The following is a 21,860-nucleotide window of genomic DNA, read 5'->3' on the forward strand; positions in this document are numbered from 1 at the left end:
CTTTTTATTGTCTTCATAGTTTTTTGCTTTTTCCAGAATGCCATAGAGTTAGAATCATACAGTATGCAGCCTTTGCTAGAATCATACAATATGCAGTTAGAATCATGCAGTATGAAGCCTCAAATTGGCTTCTTTAACTTAATAATATGCATTTAAGTTTCCTCTAGGTCTTTTCATGGCTTAATAGCACATTTCTTTTTAGTGCTATAATACTCCATTATCTGCATGTACCACAATTTATCTGTTCACCTACTGAAGGAATCTTGGTTGCTTCCAAGTTTGGCAATTACGAGTAAAGCTACTGTAACTTGATGTGCAGAGTTTTCTGTAGGCAGAAAAAAATACGTACTGTCTTGTATATTAACTTTACATCTAAAGTTTGTCACTAAGCTTAATAGTTACATAGAATATAGTTTCTGGCATATTATATATTGTATTCTATGTGCTTTAAAGCACATATTTTAAATTTTAAAATATATTTGTCAAAACTCTGGAACTAAAGATTTAGCCCAATTTATGGAAAAAAACAGTCTAATTGACCAGGTTTCTTTAAAAAAAAATCATACCTTTTAGGTGAAATAAATGCATTGATACATCTCTGTGGTAACTATATCACTTTTAAAATCTAATTGTAATTTAGAAAACAGAGAAAGAGTTTTTGTCCAGAAGAAATGAAGCCCTGCCTCCCCCAGTATTTCTCACCTAACCCCTTTTTGAATTTCTGTCATGGGACTCTCTCTTTCTGGGACAATGCATTCTGTTAATTTTCTCTTGTTTGGGGTGGGGGGGGCTCAGAGATTTTGATAGTATGGGGCAATGAACCATAGTTAGAATTAGGATAAATAAGAGATATCTTTCTTTTGTAATGGAGTTAAGGGCTTTTGGATAAAATAAACTGGGCAGCCGGGATGGCTCAGCGGTTTAGCCTTTAGCCCAGGGCGTGATCCTGAAGACTCGGGATCAAGTCCTGTGTCCGGCTCTCTGCATAGAGCCTGCTTCTCCCTCTGCCTGTGTCTCTGCCTCTGTTTCTCTCTGTGTCTCTCATGGATAAATAAATAAAATTAAAAAAAAAAACTGAAAAAGGAGGAAGACCCAGCATCTATTTTCAGGAGAGCTGATTTTTAGTTCAGAGTACATGTGAATCTGAAAAATAATTCCCTTAAAAATATAACCCAGTTTAAAGATCTTTGTCCCAGGGCATTTCACCTACCTATGTTTCAAGTGGTATTTGTAAGTTGAGGCTTCCTAAAATTTCTAGTGGAATAAATATAATAAAAAGCTATGTAAACTGCTTAGTTCTTCTAAAGGAAAGTCTCAATTCTAAAATTATGTTAAATAGAACTGCTCTAGGCATTCATTTTTATGAGTTTTTCCTTCCTTCATCTAAGTATGAAAGAGAAAAGCACTTGAAATTTTTCAAAGAACACTAAAAAGATTAATGTACCCCAGACTGTTTACACACATACAGAGATATCAACACAGACGGCAGAGCTATTTAATGCATCAAGCTCTGACTCGAACAGCTAATACGTGCTGGACGTGATTAAACTTTGAGCTTAGCTGCCAGCTATGATTTGCCCCAGTTAGTTAAAGCAGTTACAATTTTTAGTCACTAAGACTTGCCTCATCAAGTTAGTAATACCTTATTCCATAGTGTCAAAATTAGATTTAGAACTTCAAGAAGCTTTAAAAAGATTCAGAAGGAAATAAGAATGATATTCAAATTTTGAAAACAACACTTCAAAAAACCAGATATGGAATCAATACAATTCTGCTACCATCTGATTAATGGCTCTCCTTATTAATTTAAAAATTCTGATGATACACAGTATTAAAAAAGTGTACTATTATTATCTAAGTATACTATTTCCTTTTAAGCTAACCATATTTCAGCTATTAAGAGTTCATACAACAAGCAAATTATGAGAGCAGTCTCCCTTGCATACTATTCAAAGCCCCACTGAGGAGTATTCAAGCCCAGAGGCTAAAAGGGATTAAAGTTTAAGATTTTAATCCGTACAGGGTGCACAGTAGCCTTCCTATTAGCTTAGCTATTACTTGAGGACTCTTTTGCAGTTCCCTGAAAATGAGGGGAGATTAAAAAAAAAGTAATATGGTGAAGAGAAAGTTCTTCATCAGCTTGCCTTGTAAAGGACAATGGGAAACAACCTTAATTTCTTGGCAATGACCATGGTACAAGAATCACCTAATTTCTCCTCTAATCACCTTCTCAATTCTTTCCTTTTCTCATGACTCTCAGGAATTGTGCAAAAAAACTAATCTGGAAAGCTGAAATTGTGCTTCATACACTCCATGCTCTGCTCCCACTCCAGAAGAGAAAGAGTTACAAAAGCCCTTGGAAATAGTACTACTCATTATGTTCCCTATACTTTCTCCATCAATGTTTAAAACAAAGCCACTGTCACTTCCTAAAATGACAATGGCCAGTTTGTGAACTTAAGAGAGGCTGAAAGTATCTAAAACAATAATCTTAAAAGAACTTGTTACTAAGTGTAAACTAGTTTTAGGTTTCAAATTCATATGGAAACATTCACATGGAAAATCCAGAAGGCTGATCTACTGAAGCTATTGATGCTACTACTCTTTGCAACCATCCAGTTTCATGGTTTACAGAACTACCTGCCTCAAAGCAAATCCCAAGATTCAAGGTCTAGGAAACCTCACTCTCTTTTACCTTCTTTTCCATTAGAAAATGAAGAGAAAGAAATAAAAGACTGTGGAAAAACAAAACAAAACAGTAAATAACTGTAAAGCACCAGTGAAAGGAGAAATATACTATTGTTAGCTAGCCAAATACTCAGCAGTTATGAAATGTATGGTTTTGATCAAACTCAATATAAAGAATCTAAAAAAATATAAACCTGGCTCTGCAAACTTCTGTTTATATCTCCCTTACCACTGAGGGAAAATCCAACCAGCATTACAAAGAGTTAAATACTCTATTCTTGAAGAGAAATTAAGAATTTGCTAACTAGAATACTTAAAGATTTTGGGTTTGTCCTTCCTAATATATGAAAATTAATGCTACATCTTACTTTTATTTAGCTAATATTTATAATCTCTTAAAGTACCAATATTTTAATTATTAATAATTTCCAGATTTTAAAAATTATTTACATGGTCAGATTATCCTATCCATAGATATAAAATAGATTTTTAATACAACAGATCTCAAAGTTTTTGGTCTAAAGCAACCTTAAGCAGATACATAGTTGTAAAAGGGAGTATTTTAATGGTCTTTTTCAGATAACTGGACATTTTACCTTGATACTACACCAAAACTTGATAAACTGTTATCTATCATCTTTTAATGATAAGTTACAATGTGCAATCTAAGGATTCCAACCCTGAGTCTTATGGTCCCTGAAGGGCCCATAAACCACACTTTGAGAATGGCTGTTGTTTCAAATCATTAACTTTACTTGATTGCAGAACTAACTAAATTGATATCTGTTGGTTTTTGGTTTATTCAAATTATATGTCATTTTCGTACATTCAACTGAATCAGAATCTCTGTAGGCTAGGCAGTATTTTCTAAGTGCTATAGTAAATAATGATGTATAACTTGAATGTATTAATTACAGAAAAAAGCTGATGCCCATGTATATAGGAAAGGAAAGGGTACTAGCAGATGATGCTGAATGGACTATTTTTCATTGTAAGTCATGCTCATTTAAACTATATATATGTAGTTTATATTCTGATAAAATTATAAATATATAATATCTTATTAAAATAATATTAAATAAAGATGTCAAATTTTTGCTTTTTAAAAGTCAGTTGGAAAAAAAGTGATAATTCCATTATAAAACAAAATAATAGTTTCCTTTCCTTTAAGAGTTCTTTGGCTTATTAGGCATTCCCTGTCATCCTCCTTACATTTTCAAAAGAGATTTCTTTCAGAGAAGAAGAGAGACTGCGTGCGCATAGGTGTGTATGGGTAGGGGAAGGGGCAGAGGCAGAGGGAAAGAGAGTCTTAAGCACATTCGTTGAGAAGTGTAGAGCCGATACTCAAAGTAGGCTTGATCTCATGACCCTGAGTTCACCACCTGAGCAGAAACCAAGAGTGAGACACTCAACTGAATTTGCCACCCAGGTGCCACCTCTGTTCCTACTTTTTTGTAGTCCCAAATACCATATATATTCTTGGAGAGTATTTTCTACCCAAACTAGGAGTTGTTCAAAGTTTTTCCCAACAGAAAGCTCACAATACATACCGATCAAGACCCCGAGCACCATGAAACAGATGAGACCTAACATTTGTAACTGTCCTCATTTCTACTGTGATCTAGAAAAGGGCTGCTGTATCAAGTAAATGTATCATGTGCCAAAGGGTGTGTGAGATGAAATGGAGGGAGTTTGTTTGAACTAAGGGCCTCTCACCACCTAAAATAAGACTGACAAGTGTGTCAGAAGTCAAGGGGCAAGGATTTCTCTAACATAAACAACCAATATCCTTAATTTCCAGCCCTTCTGCCACCTGTCTATTGTGGTCTTTTGTGTACACATTGTTCAAGTATAATACGTTTCTATCTTACGAATGACAGCTTTCTATGAAGGATCTTCCTTAAAGACTAGTCAACTACCTTTTGCTCAGTTGAGTAAAACCTCAAGGCTAAAATTTTTTGAAAAGGTCGAAATACAAATTCATCAATAACATACATAAATTCATAAATAACATTTCTCTAGAAGCCTTTCTAGAGAATGGAATTCAGTGCCATCACTAAATGACATCGTCATAAATATTCCTGGCTTATTTCATGAAATGGGTTTAAGTTTTCCTCTAGGGTTTCTGGGGAATCAATATGTCCCATTTTATGTCAATATATCACTATTATAGTAACAGAGCTACTTTTGCTGTACCATGAACAAAGCCAGGCAAGCTATTCAATGAATGATGTACATGGGGAGCTTTTGGTTATTTGCAACTTCAACTATAATTCGGTAAGAGGGGTACCTGGGTGGCTCAGTTAAACATCTGACTCTTTTATTTAAGTATTTTTTTAAAGATTTATTTTAGAAGGCGGGGTAAGAGAGAAGCATGTGGGCAGGGGAAGGGACAGAGGGAGAAGAATTTCAAACAGATTGCCCACTGATGAGCCCTACATGGGACTCAATCTAAGGACCCTGAGATCACGACCTAAGCCAAAACCAAGAGTTAACGCTTAACTGAGTTGGGCTCCACATTGGGCATGGAGCTTACTTAAAAGGTGAAAAGTAAAATTATTCCCATAAAAAATTATGGAATGCCCAAGTTAATAGTAAGTGAAAATCAATTTTTGCTTATTTCTGCTTGTCTGGGCTACACTGATGCAGGCTTCTAATCAATATATCTTGATTTTGTTTAATGTTCTACAATAGTGCTATGATACTACTGTAACAACTAAATTTTTGAAATGTCAATCCTAATTTCTTATAGTGGTTTTAAAAAAGAGGACTGGGGCACCTGGGTAGTTCAGTCTGCGGGGTGCTGGAGTCTTGATTTCAGCTCAGGTTATGATCTCAGGGGTCAGGAGATCCAGCTGAGTCGGGTTCTGGGGTCAGTGCAGCCTGCTGGTGATTCTCTCCCTCTGCCCCTCCTCCTGCTCCCTCTCTCTCAAAATAAAAATAAAATCTTTAAAAAAATAAAAATAGGATTAAAGTTTTATAAGTACTACAGAGAACTAATGAATTTGATCATACCTGCAAATGAACAAACTAATATGTAAACTTAAAGGTAGTCGATGTACATGTATGTACATATGTGTATATGTATACATATTTACTTATTTAATCCTCTTTTGTCAATCTCAAACAATGTGATACTGAATAATCGGAATCTGTAATACTCTTTAATTCTCCATGTAAAACAAAGATTTCTGGCATTTGGTTGAATAACCAAATAAGCATACTTTTAGTCAAGTGGATAGGGGGAGGAATTACAGTCCCTGAACTGTGTAAAAACTCTCAATTCAGGTTCTGGTTTATCTGCTAAGGGTTAATTTTGGTATTTTATTTCTCTCTTCACCCCATACCAGTGCAATTTCTTACCAGTGCAAGTAGTAAGGAATCTACTTGTAGACTTATAGAATAGATAATATTGGTATATATTAACTAATATGCACTTTAGTATTTAATATGCACATATTGAGAGTAAGAGTTTCAAAATAAGGAAAAGAGAAAGTTCCACTTACTTTTAAAGTCTGATTTGCAAACTATAAGCATAATCAAACTGATTCCAATAAAAACATCTTTCCCTTTAGTAATTTAATATAAAACTCAGATTATATGAAAAATTGTGTAATTATTTTTATTATAAAAAGGTTTCAAGAAACTTGCAACTATTTCTACTTCAGCTGACAAATAGCAAAACACAAGAAGAGAGTAAAGCACTGAGACTTTACTTATTATCTTTCATTCCTATGATTCTAGCTCCCTATATCCAAGAGTAAGTAGACTCCTTTTAAGGGGACAAAGCATGAAAATATAAATCCTCAGTTTTACCTTGCTTCTAGTGAATTACTACTTCAGGAAGAAAAAAGGGAAGCTCATTAGCTATTAAATACCATTCAGGATGAAAAGTAATAGTTTTAAAACACAAAGCAATGGAAAGAAATCCCATCCTCATAAAGTGGACAAATATTGTTAAAATGTCTATACTACCCAAAGCAATCTACACATTTAATGCAATCCCTATCAAAATATCAACAATATTTTTCATAGGACTAGAACATCAATCCTACAATTTGTATCAAACCACAAATTGCCAAAGTAATCTTGAAAAAGAAAAGCTAGAGGCATCAAATTCCAGATTCTAAGTTAAATCACAAAGCTATAGTAATCAAAACAGTATGGTATTGGCACAAAAATAGACATACAGATCAATGGAACAAAACAGAAAATCCAGAAACTAGACCCACATTTTTCTGGTCACTTGATCTTCAACAAAGAATATCCAATAGCAAAAAGACAATCTCTTCAACAAATGGTGTTGGGAAAACTGGACAGCTACCTGCAAAAGAATGAAACTAGACTGACCACTCCTTACACTATACACAAAAATAAATTCAAGTGGATTAAAGACCTAAAATGTGAGACCTGAAACCATAAAAATCCTAGGGGAGAAAACAGTAACTTCTTTGACAGGGGTCACAACAACCTCTTTCCAGGTATGTCTCCTGATATAAGGGAAACAAAAGCAAAACTAAACTATCGGGACTACGTCAAAATAAAAATCAATAAAACTGAAAGGCAACCTACAGAGTGGGAGAAGACATACGCAAATGACATATCCAACAAATGGTTAGTATTCAAAATCTATAAAGAACTTATAAAACTCAACACCCCCCAAAAAAATAATTCAATTAAAAATAGGCAAAAAGACTTGAACAGACATTTCCCCTCAGGGAAGACCTACAGATAGCCAACACACATATGAAAAGATGCTCAATATCACTCATTATCAGGGAAATGCAAGTCAATGAGATATTGTAGTCATTGTAGTCAATGAGATATCACTAATGAATGCCTAAAATCAACAAACAGGAAACAACAGGTGTTGGTGAGATGTTGGAGAAAAAGAGACCTTAGTGCACTGTTGGTGGGAATGCAAACTGGTACAGCCACTGTGGAAAACAATATGGAGGCTTCTCAAAAAGTTACAAATAGATCCCATGATCCAGCAATTATACTTCTGGGTATTTATCCAAAAAATACAAGAACACTAATTCAAAGGGATACATGCACCCCTATGTTTATTGCAACATTTACAATAGCTAAGATATGGAAGCAGCCCAAGTGTCCATTGATTGATAAATGGATAAAGAAGTGATGTATATACATACAATGGCATACAGCCATACAAAGAATGCTATCTTGCCATTTACAATGGTATGGATGGAGCAAGAGTATAATGCTTGGTGAAATAAGATAAAAATAAATAGCATAGGATTTCATTCATACGTAGAATTTAAGAAACAAAACAAACAAGTAAAGGTTAAAAAATAAGACAGAAAGACAACTCAAGAAACAATTAGAGAGAATAAACTATTGGTTACCAGAAGGGAGGTGGGTAGGGGGATGGGTGAAGTAAGTGATGGGGATTGAGGAGTGCACTTGTGATGAGCACAGGGTGATGTATGAAAGTGCTGAATTGCTATATTATAAACCTGAAACCAATAAAACACTGTATGTTAGCTACTATAATTAAAATAAAAATTTAAAAGATTGTTGTTTTAGAGAGAGAGAGAGGGTGTGCAACAGGGGTGGGCGGCATAGGGAGAGGGAGAGAGAAGGAGAGAATCTCAAGCACACTCCTTGCAGAGAGCAGAACTTGGTGTAGGGCTGTAGACCTGAGACCATGACCTGAGCCGAAACCAAGAGTTAGCTGCTTAACTGACTGATCCACCCAGGCGCCCCTAGTAATAGTCTTAAAGTAGCAGATTAATTCTTGTATAATATAACTTCCTAAGTGTCATACTGCATTCCTTGGTCATTTCACCCTTCCTTTCTACTACCCAAGCACAAACTGAGGTGTAACTTTATAAACAGTATAATCCCAAAGAACAAGGGTTAGTTTCTATTTGTGCCAATAAAGGGGCATACCTTGTTAATAGTAAAGATTCATACAAAGGCAGGATTTTAGGGTCATGAGACCCAAAGAGGATCAATTATAAATGTCCTAAATTTCATGAATGTTTTTGCAATTCATATTTTTAAACTTACACATAATAGGACTGTACAATCATTAAAAAATTATGTCAGGATATATATCAAACTTTTTTTGTCATTCATTTAATAACACTTGAGTGCTGGAACAAAAGCAGCACACAAAACATAGTCCCTGGCCTCAGGGACTGTAGATTCTAGGAAAGAAAGAAGAAAAAAAGAATGTATCTGAAACTTTATATTGGTTGGAGCTTTTAAGTAGATAATAATCCTCTTCCATGGTTGTTTGACTTGTTCCAACTTTATAATAAAAAACACAAAGTAGCAAAGTATTAAAAGATGACAAGCTATACATACTCATTATAGAAAAATTAAAGGATATACTTATATAAATAGAAAATAAAGTCTGCTCAGGGGCACCTGGGTGGCTCAGTCCGTAAAACGGCTATCTCTTGGTTTCAGCTCAGGTCATGATTTCAGGGATCAAGCCCCATGTGAGGTTCTGTGCTCAGCAGGGAGTCTGCTTGAGGATTCTCTCAAATAAATTAAATCTTTTAAAAAAGATTCTTGCCTGTCATTATACCATCCTCATATTAATTATTCACATATTTTTTAAAAAGATTTTATCTATTCGTGAGAGATACAGAGAGAGAGAGAGAGAGAGAGGCAGAGACATAGGCAGAGGGAGAAGCAGTCTCCAGGCAGGGAGCCCGTTGTGGGACTTGATCCAGGGACTCCAGGATCACGCCCTGAGACAAAGGGAGACGTCAAACTGCTGAGCTATCCAGGTGTCCCATTATTCACATTTTGAAGAAAATTCTCTTAAACTTATTTCTAGAATAGTCATATATATGCATATATGTAATATAAACATGGGATTGTATTTTATGCTGCTTTATAGCCTATTTCCATTCAGTATCAGAAACATTTTTTTAAAGATTTATTCATGAGAGGCACAGAGAAAGAGGCAGAGACATAGGCAGAGGGAGAAGCAGGCTCCCTGCAGGGAGCCCAATGAGGGACTCGATCCTGGAACTCCAGGGATCATGACCTGAGCCAAAGGCAGATGCTCAACTGCTAAGCTACCCAGGTGTCCCCACAGAAACATTTTTCTGCTATGTGTCCAGATCTACAGTATTATTTCTCAATAGTGCTTTCTACTTTACGGTAAGGTTTATGTTAAGACAATGACTGACATCTTCATTTTTTTCCTATATTTAAAGTTCATGAATTATTTAACATCAGATGAATTAAAAAACAGGTAACTCTTCAATATAACAGGTCTGTGGGTTACTTAGGGCTCAGCATTAAGATTTCCGGGCTAAAAATGGACACTCAAAGGAACTGGCAAACTCATTTTTACTTTTTACTGCAAACCCCTAACTTCAGAGGACTTTTTCACTTCACTGTGGTTAACCATGTAGGCTACCCTCAAAGTCTCATCACAGAGAAGTTAAAGTAATGTATGTTTGTCATCTATATTGGAAAACAACAGTATACTAAACTAAGACAGGGATGCCTGGGTGGCTCAGTGGTTGAGCGTCTGCCTTTGGCTCAGGGCATGATCTCGGGCTCCTGGGATCAAGTCTTGCACTGGGCTCCCTGCAGGGAGCCTGCTTCTCCCTCTGCCTGTGTCTCGTGAATAAATAAAATCTTTAAAAAAAAAAAAAAAAAACTAAGACAAAACCCATGAAATCAAGTTAGTTCTCTTCAACAGTGGGGCTTACTTGTGGGAATAAGGAGGTAGATGAGAATGTCCAGAAATTAGAAAATAACTCCTACAGATATTTCAAAGCTTTTTTTTTTTTTAGATATTTCAAAGCTTTAAGTGAAGTTAGTAGAACCAATTTTTTATTACATCAATCATGATTAAAATGTGTACTTACAAGTTACTTTTTCCTTCATACTGTTGTATCATTAGTACTTCTCACAGTAGCAAAATCCTTATAAGGATTTTTGTCTCATAAACCAGAGAGGAAAGAAGGAAAGAGAAAAAGAAGAGATATTCTGGTAATGCTACTATGTAAGAGTTGGAAGTAGAAGAAGGAAAGTTAAGGGACTTGTGTGGGTTTTTTCTTTTTCTTTTTTTTAAGATTTTATTTATTCATGAGAGACAGAGAGAGGCAGAGGGAGAAGCAGTCTCCCCAAGTAAACAGGGAACCTGATGTGGGACTCGATCCCAGGACCTCAGGATCATGACCTGAGCCCAAGGCAGACACTTAACCAACTGAGCCACCCAGGTATCCGGTGAGGGACTTTTGAAGTACGTTTTTACAATTCATGGTAGAATCACACACTTTGGGTAATCTCGGTTGTAAATGAAAACAAAGAGAAGAGAAAGGCAAGTGTGTGATTCCCCAGGGAGAAAAAGACAATTCAAGAGGCACCACTGCTTTAGGACACCTTAGTCTTATGGACCAAATCAGAAACAAAGACAAAAAGATAGGACAGTCTTATTCCAAATTCACATATTGATATAAAAGCATTTAGTAATTTATAAAAATGAAATTTTCATTTGCTGATAATTTCTATAATTCTAATTTTATCTAATATTAAAAATCTATTCTAGCCCACCAATACCCTTTGTTTTTCTGAATATACCATGCCGCATGGAGTTAATTTCCTCTATGACATCTTAGTGCTTCTTAAGTAGCATTCTCAAAACTCTATACTAAACTGTATCTTTCTTTCTTTATAAGTAACTATTTCCCTAATTAGTTTAGGTGTGAACTTTTAGATCATGAATTAAAGACAGAGGCTATGCTTACTACTTTCCGAAATTTAACATCCTCCCACCCCCAAAAGTCAGCATTAGATGAACTTCAGGGAATCTGATTTCCCCAGTTTCTGAGAAGAGAAAAATATGCAACTAGGGAAAATCCTCCAGTGATGTGATGTTATGCTTTCTGGACCTGCTGCTCTATATAGTCAAAAAGGCAGAAATGGTTTTTATTTGTTATTTATTTTTAGTAAGAGAGAGAGAGAGATAGAGAGCGAGCATGAGAGCAGGGGGGAGAAGTGGAAAAGGAGAGACTCTTAAACAGGCTTCACCTCCAGTGCGGAGCCTGACGCAGGGCTCAATCTCATGACCCTGAGATCATGACCCAAGCCAAAATCAAGAGTTGGACACTTAACTAACTGAGCCACCCAGGCACTCCTTGTTTTTAAATAAAGAAAAAAAATTACTGAATACAACTTTTGGCACACAGAATTTAATTGGATCAGTCTCACTTTCTGAATTATTAATTACACCAGCAGAAATGCTTCATTTTTGCCTGCTTCTCACAGACTGAAAAACCGGCTATTGTCCATGTTTAGGCCAAGTCCTATTCCCTTTCACATGCTAATTTATTTCTTGCTTGGGCAACAGTTTCCAAATACAGACCCATTTCACATTTTATAAAATAGAGAATGTGATAGTAGTAAAGAAAGGGAAGTTGGGAGGCTTCAATGGCAGGTTCTGTTTGGCAGAATTTCAGGTTATATCCTAGAACACCTGTATATATGGTTTTTCTTAAACAATCCCCAAAAAAGTTCACCAAATAAAGATCTAAGTGAGCCATTTCAATTTATTAATGTAATATCTGTCTTGTTCCAGAATCTAAAAAAAAAAATGTACTGGTTAGATTAAAATTACAAATAGGTTGTCAGGGTTGTGTCATCCATATTATTTTAAATATAAATGAGTATTTGAATATAATAGGTGTTATTTCTGCTAGAATCTACTTCATTTCCAGTATTCTGAACCCTAAGTGGGGAGCATAAGTGGATTACAATTCATTAAAAGATAAACCTTCTCTTTTTCTTACAAAAGGCTGAGTTTAACTATTCACTGACAGAAATAATACTTACATATAAACATACCTTAAGTTTCGAGGACTAGAGACAATGTAGTAATACACTAACATTTCATTTCAAAGCTTTATTCTCATTCTAAATGTTCTCAAACCATATTTTAAAATATTCCTTCACCCTTTCTAGTAACTTCTTGTACACATAGTAATTCTTTAATAAATATCCCTTGAATGAGTCTGAACTTCATTATTATGCTACCTTCATAATCTCAAAAAATAAGCTTTATTTTCTTGTTTGTTTCATTAGTACAGACCACAGAAGGTATTAAAATTGAGTATTGTTTGTCTGGCATTAAATCATTATCCACCATTCCCAAATGTATATTTGAAAAGCTTTAAAAATTTTTAATTTTACTTAAATTAAATTAATTAACATATAGTGTATTATTAGTTTCAGAGGTAAAGTTCAATGATTCATCAGTTGTAGTTAACACCCAGGGCTCATTACATCACATGTCCTCCTTAATGTATGGACATTCAGTTACCCCATCCCCCCCAACTTCCCTTCCAGCAACCCTCAGTTTGTTTCCTATGGTTATGAGTCTCTTATGGTTTGTCTACCTCTCTGACTTATTTTACCTTGTTTTAATTTTCCCTTCTCTTTTCTATTCTGTTTCTTAAGTCCCTTCCTGTTTCTATTGCTTCTTAAGTCCCACATATGATTGAGATCATACAACTCTTTCTCTGATTATTTCACTTAGCATAATATCCTCTAGTTCCATCCACAATGCTGCAAATTGGCAAGATTCATTTTTTTTGATGGCTAATATTCCACTGTATATATACCACATCTATTTTATCCATTCACCTGTCGAGGGACATCTGGGGTCTGTCCATAGTTTGGCTATTGTGGACATTCAAAACTTTAGAAGATATTCACACACACTAAAGACATAGCAAAAAGAAGTCAACATTATCACCTCAAAATATACTTAAATAGCCTTTTTAATTGCTGACAAGACTATATTGTCTTTTAAGATAATTACCAGTTTATTAGAAATACACAATTTTCAAATGATTGTCTTATTTTTTGGAAACTACAGTAATTGTTAAACCATTCTTTTTCCCTCTACTAACTCTATCAAGTAGTTTTCTAGGTGACAGAGTAAATACAAACAACATCATTACACAATCACAATAGAAAGGATGTGTCTTTCTTTCATTTTTATTTAAGTAATCTACACCCAATATGGGGCTCAAATTCACGACTCTGAAATAAAGAGTCACACATTCCTCCAGCTGAGCCAGCCACAGGCACCCCAAGGGTGTGTATTTCTAATCTTCAGAGCAGCTATTTCAAACCTGAATTCCACTGACCCCTTTAGGCATTCACTAGCTGAGCAAAATAAAAGCCTGCATCTAATAAAGTGAACTTGTGAAGATAAGATTTAAAGCAATTTGAAGCATCTTTCCTGATATATCCAAAAGAGAGCAAGAAAGTCTCCCAAGTCAATGGGGACAACCCCTATTCCATTTAACTTATGGCACTTAGAAATTAAAAAAAAATAATAACCTATGGCACTTAAAAGAGAATTTGTGGGGCATCTGGCTAGCTTTGTCAGTGAATTGTGAAACTCTTGATCTTGCGGCTGTGAGTTCAAGCCCCATGTTGGGTGTAGAGCTTACTTAAAATAATTTTTTTAATAAAAAAAAAACCAGAGAATTTTGGAAACTGTAATTTTAAGTAATGAAAACATATGCTTCCTGAATACAAAGGAAAATTATCCTCCCCAAGTTTGTAGAAATCATCTTACTAGCCCTTAGAATACACACAAGCATTCTGATGAGATCGGGCACATTCAGGGTGGTATGGCCGCAGACACACATAAGCATTTTGTTCCGCATCCTTTGTGAGATCAAAATTTATGATGACTTAGTATACAAAAGTCAATGGCCAAATTATTTATATAAACCTGTGACATCATGATTTGTATGCTATATTCCATCACAGGTTCTGGCTAACCATTCTTATATTGGAAAAGACATATAAGAGTTAGGACTAGAAGTCCTTAGGCTCTTTGGTGCCACAGATTCCTTTGACAGTTTGGTAAAACCTGTCATTATTCTTGTTAGAATGACATTTTTAAATGCATAAAATACAAATGTATAATTGTTAAAATATTTTTAATTGATATATGCTTTTTAATTGATATGCGCTTCTATTTTTATTTTTATTATTTTTTAAAAGATTTTATTTATTCATGAGAGACACACAGAGAGAGGCAAAGACACAGGCAGAGGGAGAAGCAGGCTCCATGCAGGGAGCCGGATGTGGGACTTGATCCCAGGACCCCGGTATCATGCTCTGAGCCAAAGGCAGACGCTCAACCGCTGAGCCACCCAGTCGTCCCAATATGTGCTTTTAAAAATAACAAATTAGATAAGCTCTAGTAGATCTAATAACCACAGTAACTTTGAAGAAATTAATTTAAACAATTTCAATATGGCTACAACCACATTATGTGAAAATTTGTGTTTTCTACTGGTGACAAAGTCACAGGTACTGCTAAAACTACTATGGTTTGTTGCCTACATTCATAGTTGAAAGAAATCTAAATTTTATGTAGAAGTTAATGAAAAGAAGTAATTTTTTTTCTCCAGCAAGTTCAGACACTCCCTGAATTCCATCCATTATGGACGACCAATCTGTAGATTCCCAGGTTAAAAATCCTTGATAGGGGAACAGAAGAGAAAGTTAATAAAGTAAAAGCTTTGAGTCTCAAAATTATATAAAACAACATACAAAAGCCCTATTACAAGTACACTTATCATGATGAACACTGAGTAATGTACAGAATTGTTCAACCACTATACTGTATACCTGAAAGTGATATTAACACCATGTTAAATATATCAGGATTAAAATAAAAACTTAAACAAAAAAAAGTCCCATTATGATCAAAAACAGTTTAACACACTTGAGCAGTATTATCAAGCTTTCATTCACTCAATAATCTTCAGTGATTTACCATAATAAGAGCAAAATCAAAGGGAAGAAATATTTTTCAACAAATGATCAAATATGTGGCTTACAATGCTTCTACATTTTGCGGAATTTCTCTTTTATATGAAGGCTAGTCATTGTAATCAAATCAGATTAAATTCAACAATATCATGAACTGTGATTAGAAACAGAATAGTATCAACAACCAATACAACTAGATCCTGCTTCTTCTGCATAAATAGTCAGTTGTACTCCTCAATAGCTCAGCCCTTGGAGCCAGTCTCCCCCCTTGGTAGATGTGAACTCATGCTGTCATTGTACTGTGACCCCAGAAGAGAAATCACCATTTCCTTAAGATCATTATTGCTGTGTCATCGCTTCTTTATAGGACACAAGGGCTCAAACATGTCAACTATACTAATCGTGGCATACATAGAACGGATCCTATGACCAGAAAAAGAGAAAAAAAAATATTACAGGGAAAAAAGCATGGAGAAAAATTTCTGTTTGTCAGTACAAGTTAAAAGAAGAATAACCTACAACTCAAGAAGGGTAACTTGGGAGTCATATATTGTAGAAGGCTTAAGTCTATCGAGACAAATACTAAATTTGGTAGGCACTAGAAAGTCATGAGAAGGTTCTGATTAGAGAAATGACATGACCAAAACTGGTAGCAGATTACAGAACAGACTGGAAATGGGGAATGGCAATGATAGAAGATACAAGGCAACCGCGACAACCATAGTAGCAGCAGTAACTAGAGAGTAATAATAAAAATGAAAAGTGGAAAAAAAAAATGAAAAGTGGAGTGTGTGGAATGGGGGAGAGAATGGACACAAGAGAGAAAACAAAGAGAAGGGCTTGACACATAACTGCATTTGGGAGGACGGGCCTGACTAGGGAAGTATGAAGATGACTCAGAGGTTTTAAGCCTGATTACCTGAAAGAATGTAGTCAGAAGACGAGGTTTGGGGGATGAAGGGAAGTTGAAAACAGGTAGAAATAATAAACCTTAAATAATATTTTAAGTTTGAATGCCCAAGAGATAATTAGAAATGCAGATCATTGATAAGAATAATCAATTTCTGTACTTACAGAATTTAAAATCTGTATTCTGGTTACAGCTAGAAATTTAGATTTGGTAGAGATTCTACCAGAAATTCCCCAAAAGCTACAGGAACAAATAAGTTTTTCAACAAAGAGAATACCAAAAGAAACCCTATTAATCTAAGAATAGAAATTATAAATACTCCAAATGCTAAAAACCATTTGAAATGTTAATATCAAGTGCTACAAACATTTTAACATAATACTGACTTTTAAAGAGGACATATTTTGAAACATTTAACTATACATTACTCCAAAAAGATAAGGTCTCAATCACTTATAATGTATTAAAACATACCAACTTTAAATTGCCCTTACTATTCAAAAACCACTTAGAAGAGGGTGATCAGAAGGTACCAACTTCTAATTATAAGCTAAGTACTAGGGATGTGAGGCACAGCATTACGAATATACTTAACACTGCTATATGATGTATATGAAGGTTAAGAGAGTAAATCCTGAGTTTTGTTCAAAAGGAAAAAAAAATTTTTTTCTGCTCTTTTTATCTAATGAGCTAACAGATGCTAACTAAGTTTTCTGTGACAATCATTTCTCTATATATGTTAGTCAAGCCATTATGCTGTACACCTTAAACATATATAGTGATGTCAATTATATTTCAAAATAAAACAAGAAAAAAACCCTATTTCTCTCTATAGAGGTATTCTAGAATGTTAGAGAGGGACTTCTGGGTGGCTCAGTCAGTTAAGTGCCTTTGGCTCAGGTCATGATCCCAGGGTCCTGGGACGGAACCCGCATTACATCATGCTCCCTGCTCAGTGGAGAGCTTGCTTCTCCTTCTCCCTCTGCTTCTCCCCGACACCTTCTCTCTAATAAATAAAATCTTTTTTTTTTTTAAAAAGGAATTCTAGAGAATAAAAGACCATTTGCAAACCACTAACGAAAAAGTGGAACCACATGGTTGATAGAGCAGAATCAGTGATAACCAAACATAGTCGTCCTGATGGAAAGAAAAATACATCACCACCTATGAATTGTATTTGTCCTCTCCCCCCACACTGTCCCTACTCTCAGAAATCAAACCTGAACTAATCCAAGTATGCCTGAAGTCTCCAATTTAGCTACTAATTTATAGGAAATACAGGGAATCAAGGGTCATGTTGAACTAGAACATGTTAAAACTATTCCAGAGGGACATAGTCAAGAAGATCCAGGATGAGGGAAATTTTAGGAAAAACTAACCTGGTTTCTTCAGCAAAGAAATTATGAGGAAAATGAGAAAGGAAGAAACTGTAGATAAAAAGACATACCAGGGCAGCCCGGGTGGCTCAGCAGTTTAGCGCCGCCTTCAGCCCAGGGCCTGATCCTGGAGACCCAGGATCGAGTCCCATGTCAGGCTCCTTGCATAGAGCCTGCTTCTCCCTCTGCCTGTGTCTCTGCCTCTCTCTCTCTCTCTCTCTCTCTCTTTCATGAATAAATAAATAACATCTTTAAAAAATACAAGACATACCAACCAAATGTAAATGTGTGACTATGTTTGGATCCCAAATCAAACAAATCAATTATTTAAACACAACTTGGGGAAGGGGGGCACCTGGGTGGTACAACTGGTTGAACATCCAACTCTTGGTTTTGGCTCAGGTCGTGATCTAAGGGTTGTGAAACTGAGTCCCATGTCAGGCTCCGCACTCAGCATGGAGTCGGCTTGAGTTTCTCTCCCTTATCCCTCTGGCCCTCCCCACCACCTTGCTTTCTCTCCCTCTCAAATAAATAAATAAATAGATCTTAAAAAACAAAAAACAAACTTAGGGGTATGCCTGGCTGGTTCAGTCAATGAGCCTGTGACTCTTGATCTCAGGGCCTTGAGCACAAGCCCCATGTTGGAAGTAGAGCTTACTGAAAAGAAAAGAAAGAAAAGAAATGAAAAGAAAAGAGAAACCAACTGAGGAAAATTTGAATATTGCCTGGTTATTTGGTGATGTTGATTTTTACAAGTGAGAAAACAGTATGTGGTTGATTTTTTTTTAGGACTATCTTTTAGATAACTGAAATATTCACAGACGAAGTAATTATATATGTAGGCATTATTTCAGAATAACCCAGGAACAACTGTGGGGGTGTAGAAAAGGGTATAGATGAAACACTGGCTCGTGTGTTTGAAATTTTCAATAATAAATTGTTTAAAGCAGAATAAATAAGAAAAAACATCATTATCAATAACACTAACAGAACTACAAAGACAGGAATGGATTTGTTTCATTTGCAGCCCTGGGCTAGCCATACAATGTCATAGTTGTCCCCACTGCTTAAATGGAGACCTATACCATCTAATAAAGCATGAAATCATATTTGATCAAGTTAGAAACCTCGGAGATATCATTAACTCTGGCTGGCCCAGTTTCCTACTTCTGGCTCCACCACTGAATCCTGTGTTCCCCTCTCTTTCGTCCTCCCACTACTGTCTATCTCTATGGTCTCACAGACTCCCAACAGCCTCCTTTCAACTGTTTCCCACACTGTATACAGAGTGATGACCCTAAAATGCAAAATCTGATCCCCAATCCCACTTACAACCCTTAAACTGCTTTTGATCAGCTTCCAGGCAAGAGTGCTTCTCTTAATTTTTAAACTAGTCCCTTCCCTAACCCTTTAAAATGACTCATAAGGCCTTCCATTTTCTGATATTATCTACCTCTCCAACTTCCATCTGTCCCTAATTTCCCTTTTCCCTCTTATGCTTTAGCTCTGATAAATTCTTGCAGTTTCTCTAATGTACCTGTACTCCGACTGCAGCTTCAGCATTCATGTCTGGAATGCTCTACCATCACTTCCTTGTCTAGTTAGCTCCTAACTTTCAAGTCTAAAAAGTTAAGTAGCATTTGCTCAGAGAGGCCTATCCAGATTGCTTTCACACTAGGTTGGGTGTCTTCTCACACATACAGAATACACTTTTGTTTGTTCCATAGGAACCTGTACTTTATCTATCTGTACATGTGATCACTGTTATTTATCTGCTTTCCAGTTAAACCACAAACTCTAGGAGGGATAGGGCCAGAACTTGTTCACTGCTGAATACTAAATCTCTCATGGTGCCTAGTAACTAAGAACAAATTGCTGGATACATAAATATTCACAACTCTGGTCTGTTTTTCTCATATCCAAGGTTCCATCTTTCTGGTCTTCCTCTGCCACAATAACAGACTGGCCATAAAGGCATTTATAGGGACCTAAATTCTACATAGGAATGCATTAATAAAGTGGACTGAAAACACAATGGAAATGAAGAACATCAACTGGAAAAGTTTCTCAAGATACCCATTTTAGTATAAAATAATTTATATGCATATTAGCAATTTTACAGAAAGCTCAAGAGTAGGGACATCTGGGTGGCTCAGTCAGTTAAGCGCCTGCCTTCAGCTCCGGTCATGATCTCAGGGTCTTGGGATTGAGCCCTGACTGGACTCTCTGCTCAGCAGGGAGTCTGCTTCTCCCTCTCCTTTTGGCCCTCCAACCCATTCATGCTCGGTCTCAAATAAATAGATAAAATCTAAAAAAAAAAAAAAAAGCTCAAGAGTGCTAACCTAATTAAATAGGAGTCAAAAGACACATTACTTCCCACACAAACATCAAGTTTTCACACCTACAATGCCAAGTCCCTTAACTTCTGCAACTTCAGTTTCCTCTGTAAAATAAGGGAACCTAACTAGCTGGTTATTAAGATCTTTTTCAGGATTAATATTATATGTATTAACATTTAGAAGATAAAAAGACATGTAAACCACTGAAACACTATCAACTGTTTCATCCTATGACCCTTTTTATCCTTTTTTTTTTTTTTTTATCTGTTTAGGGATGTTATAGCCTTTTATGTTAAGCTTACAACCAAACCTTTAAACCTATTCAGCTATAAAAATCTCACAAAATGCTCTGCAGACCATTAAGTTGCATATTTTACAAGTCACTGCAATTTGATTAAAGAACAGCATTTATCTAAACCCTAAATTACTGAAGTATGTTAAATTTTTAAATAATACCTATCCATTACCTATATTAAAGGCTAGATGTCTTGAATTCCCGATATTTTCTATGGCAATTTGAAGGCAAAGTCATACATCAGGGCTAAGACTTGGACTTATGGGTACTACTGAATGCCAAACGAGAAAGGAGAAGATACATAGTCTCTAATTCACTGCAGTTCTGGTAAACGACATTGACATTGTTTATCAATGCCTAATTCCTACTCATACTCTTCCAAACTCTCACACAATTCAGAGTTCACCCTATAATGGCATTCCAGTAGTTACTAAGCCCACATCTGTTTTGTCAGGGCACTGACGTGTACGCATTTTATTTCGAAACCGGAATAACTTTTGGAAAAAAAAAATTTCAAAATTAGTTATGGTAAAGAGTAACTAAACATTCTACTGTTATCAACAGACACCTAGTTCTTATAAGCAAACGCTGGAAACTCGGGTAAAGTAGAAATTCGTTTGCTTCTTGGTCCAAAATAATCACACAGTAGTTTTGGCCACTGCTTGTCACACCAAGTGAGTCGTGACAAAGAAATGAAACTCTAAAATGCACGTGGGGGAAAAAAAAGATGTACTTGGAACAAAACGCGTGCATCTGACCGAGTGCAACGCTATCCTTCAGATTCCTCGCTGCAGGGCCGCCTTCGGAGCAGGAGCGCGAGGGCGCTGCAGCCGACGTTCAGCAGCCACAGGTTGAATGACAAAGAGTCCTCGTCGGCGCCGGTCCCGACCCTCCGCAAAGTCCGCTGGAGCCCTGCAGTCACGTCCCGGCGGCGGGGACTGCGGCTCCCACACCACTCTCGCAAGTCACCAGGTGGGGCAAGGATTGGCTGGCCGGGGCGGCTGGGGCGGGCGTGCCACGAGTCCCAAATAACTCCCGCCCCGAGTCCCTTCCCTCGGCGCAGGACGCGGCCAGGGGAGCGCACAGGCACCACGTGAACCAGCCCCACGTCGCCCCTTCTCCAAACCAAAAGCATCTCTTGAGGAGGCTCCCGAACGCTGGAGGAAACGCTGCTCCCCCAAGGTCACCGGCACCCGAGCCCAGCTCCTCTGCCGGGCCGGCGGCCAGCACCTGACTAGGGGCCGCAGCTCGGCAGGGCGAGGCGCTGTGTGCATCGCCTCCAGGTCTCCTTCCCCAACGCCGCGCTCCGGCACCACGCGGCTGCCCGCCGCCACGATGCCCGCCGGACCGCCCCCCGCCCCCCGCCCCCGAGACCCAGGTCTGCGCCCCGAGGCCCCCCCTCCCCAGGGCGGGCAGGGGTACGGCGGGGTCCGCGCCGAGCTCCGCCGCCGGCC

General features: G+C 36.9%; 1 protein-coding gene across 1 annotated transcript in view; it reads right to left on the reverse strand.

Moving 5' to 3' along the window:
• LOC112907990 (monocarboxylate transporter 1) overlaps positions 1-21,860 on the reverse strand; it is a 44,865-nt gene that overhangs the window by 22,678 nt on the left and 327 nt on the right. The gene's annotated exons all lie outside the window — the stretch shown is intronic.

The sequence above is a fragment of the Vulpes vulpes genome, chromosome 8 (assembly GCF_048418805.1).
Source record: "Vulpes vulpes isolate BD-2025 chromosome 8, VulVul3, whole genome shotgun sequence".
Lineage (NCBI taxonomy): Eukaryota > Metazoa > Chordata > Mammalia > Carnivora > Canidae > Vulpes > Vulpes vulpes.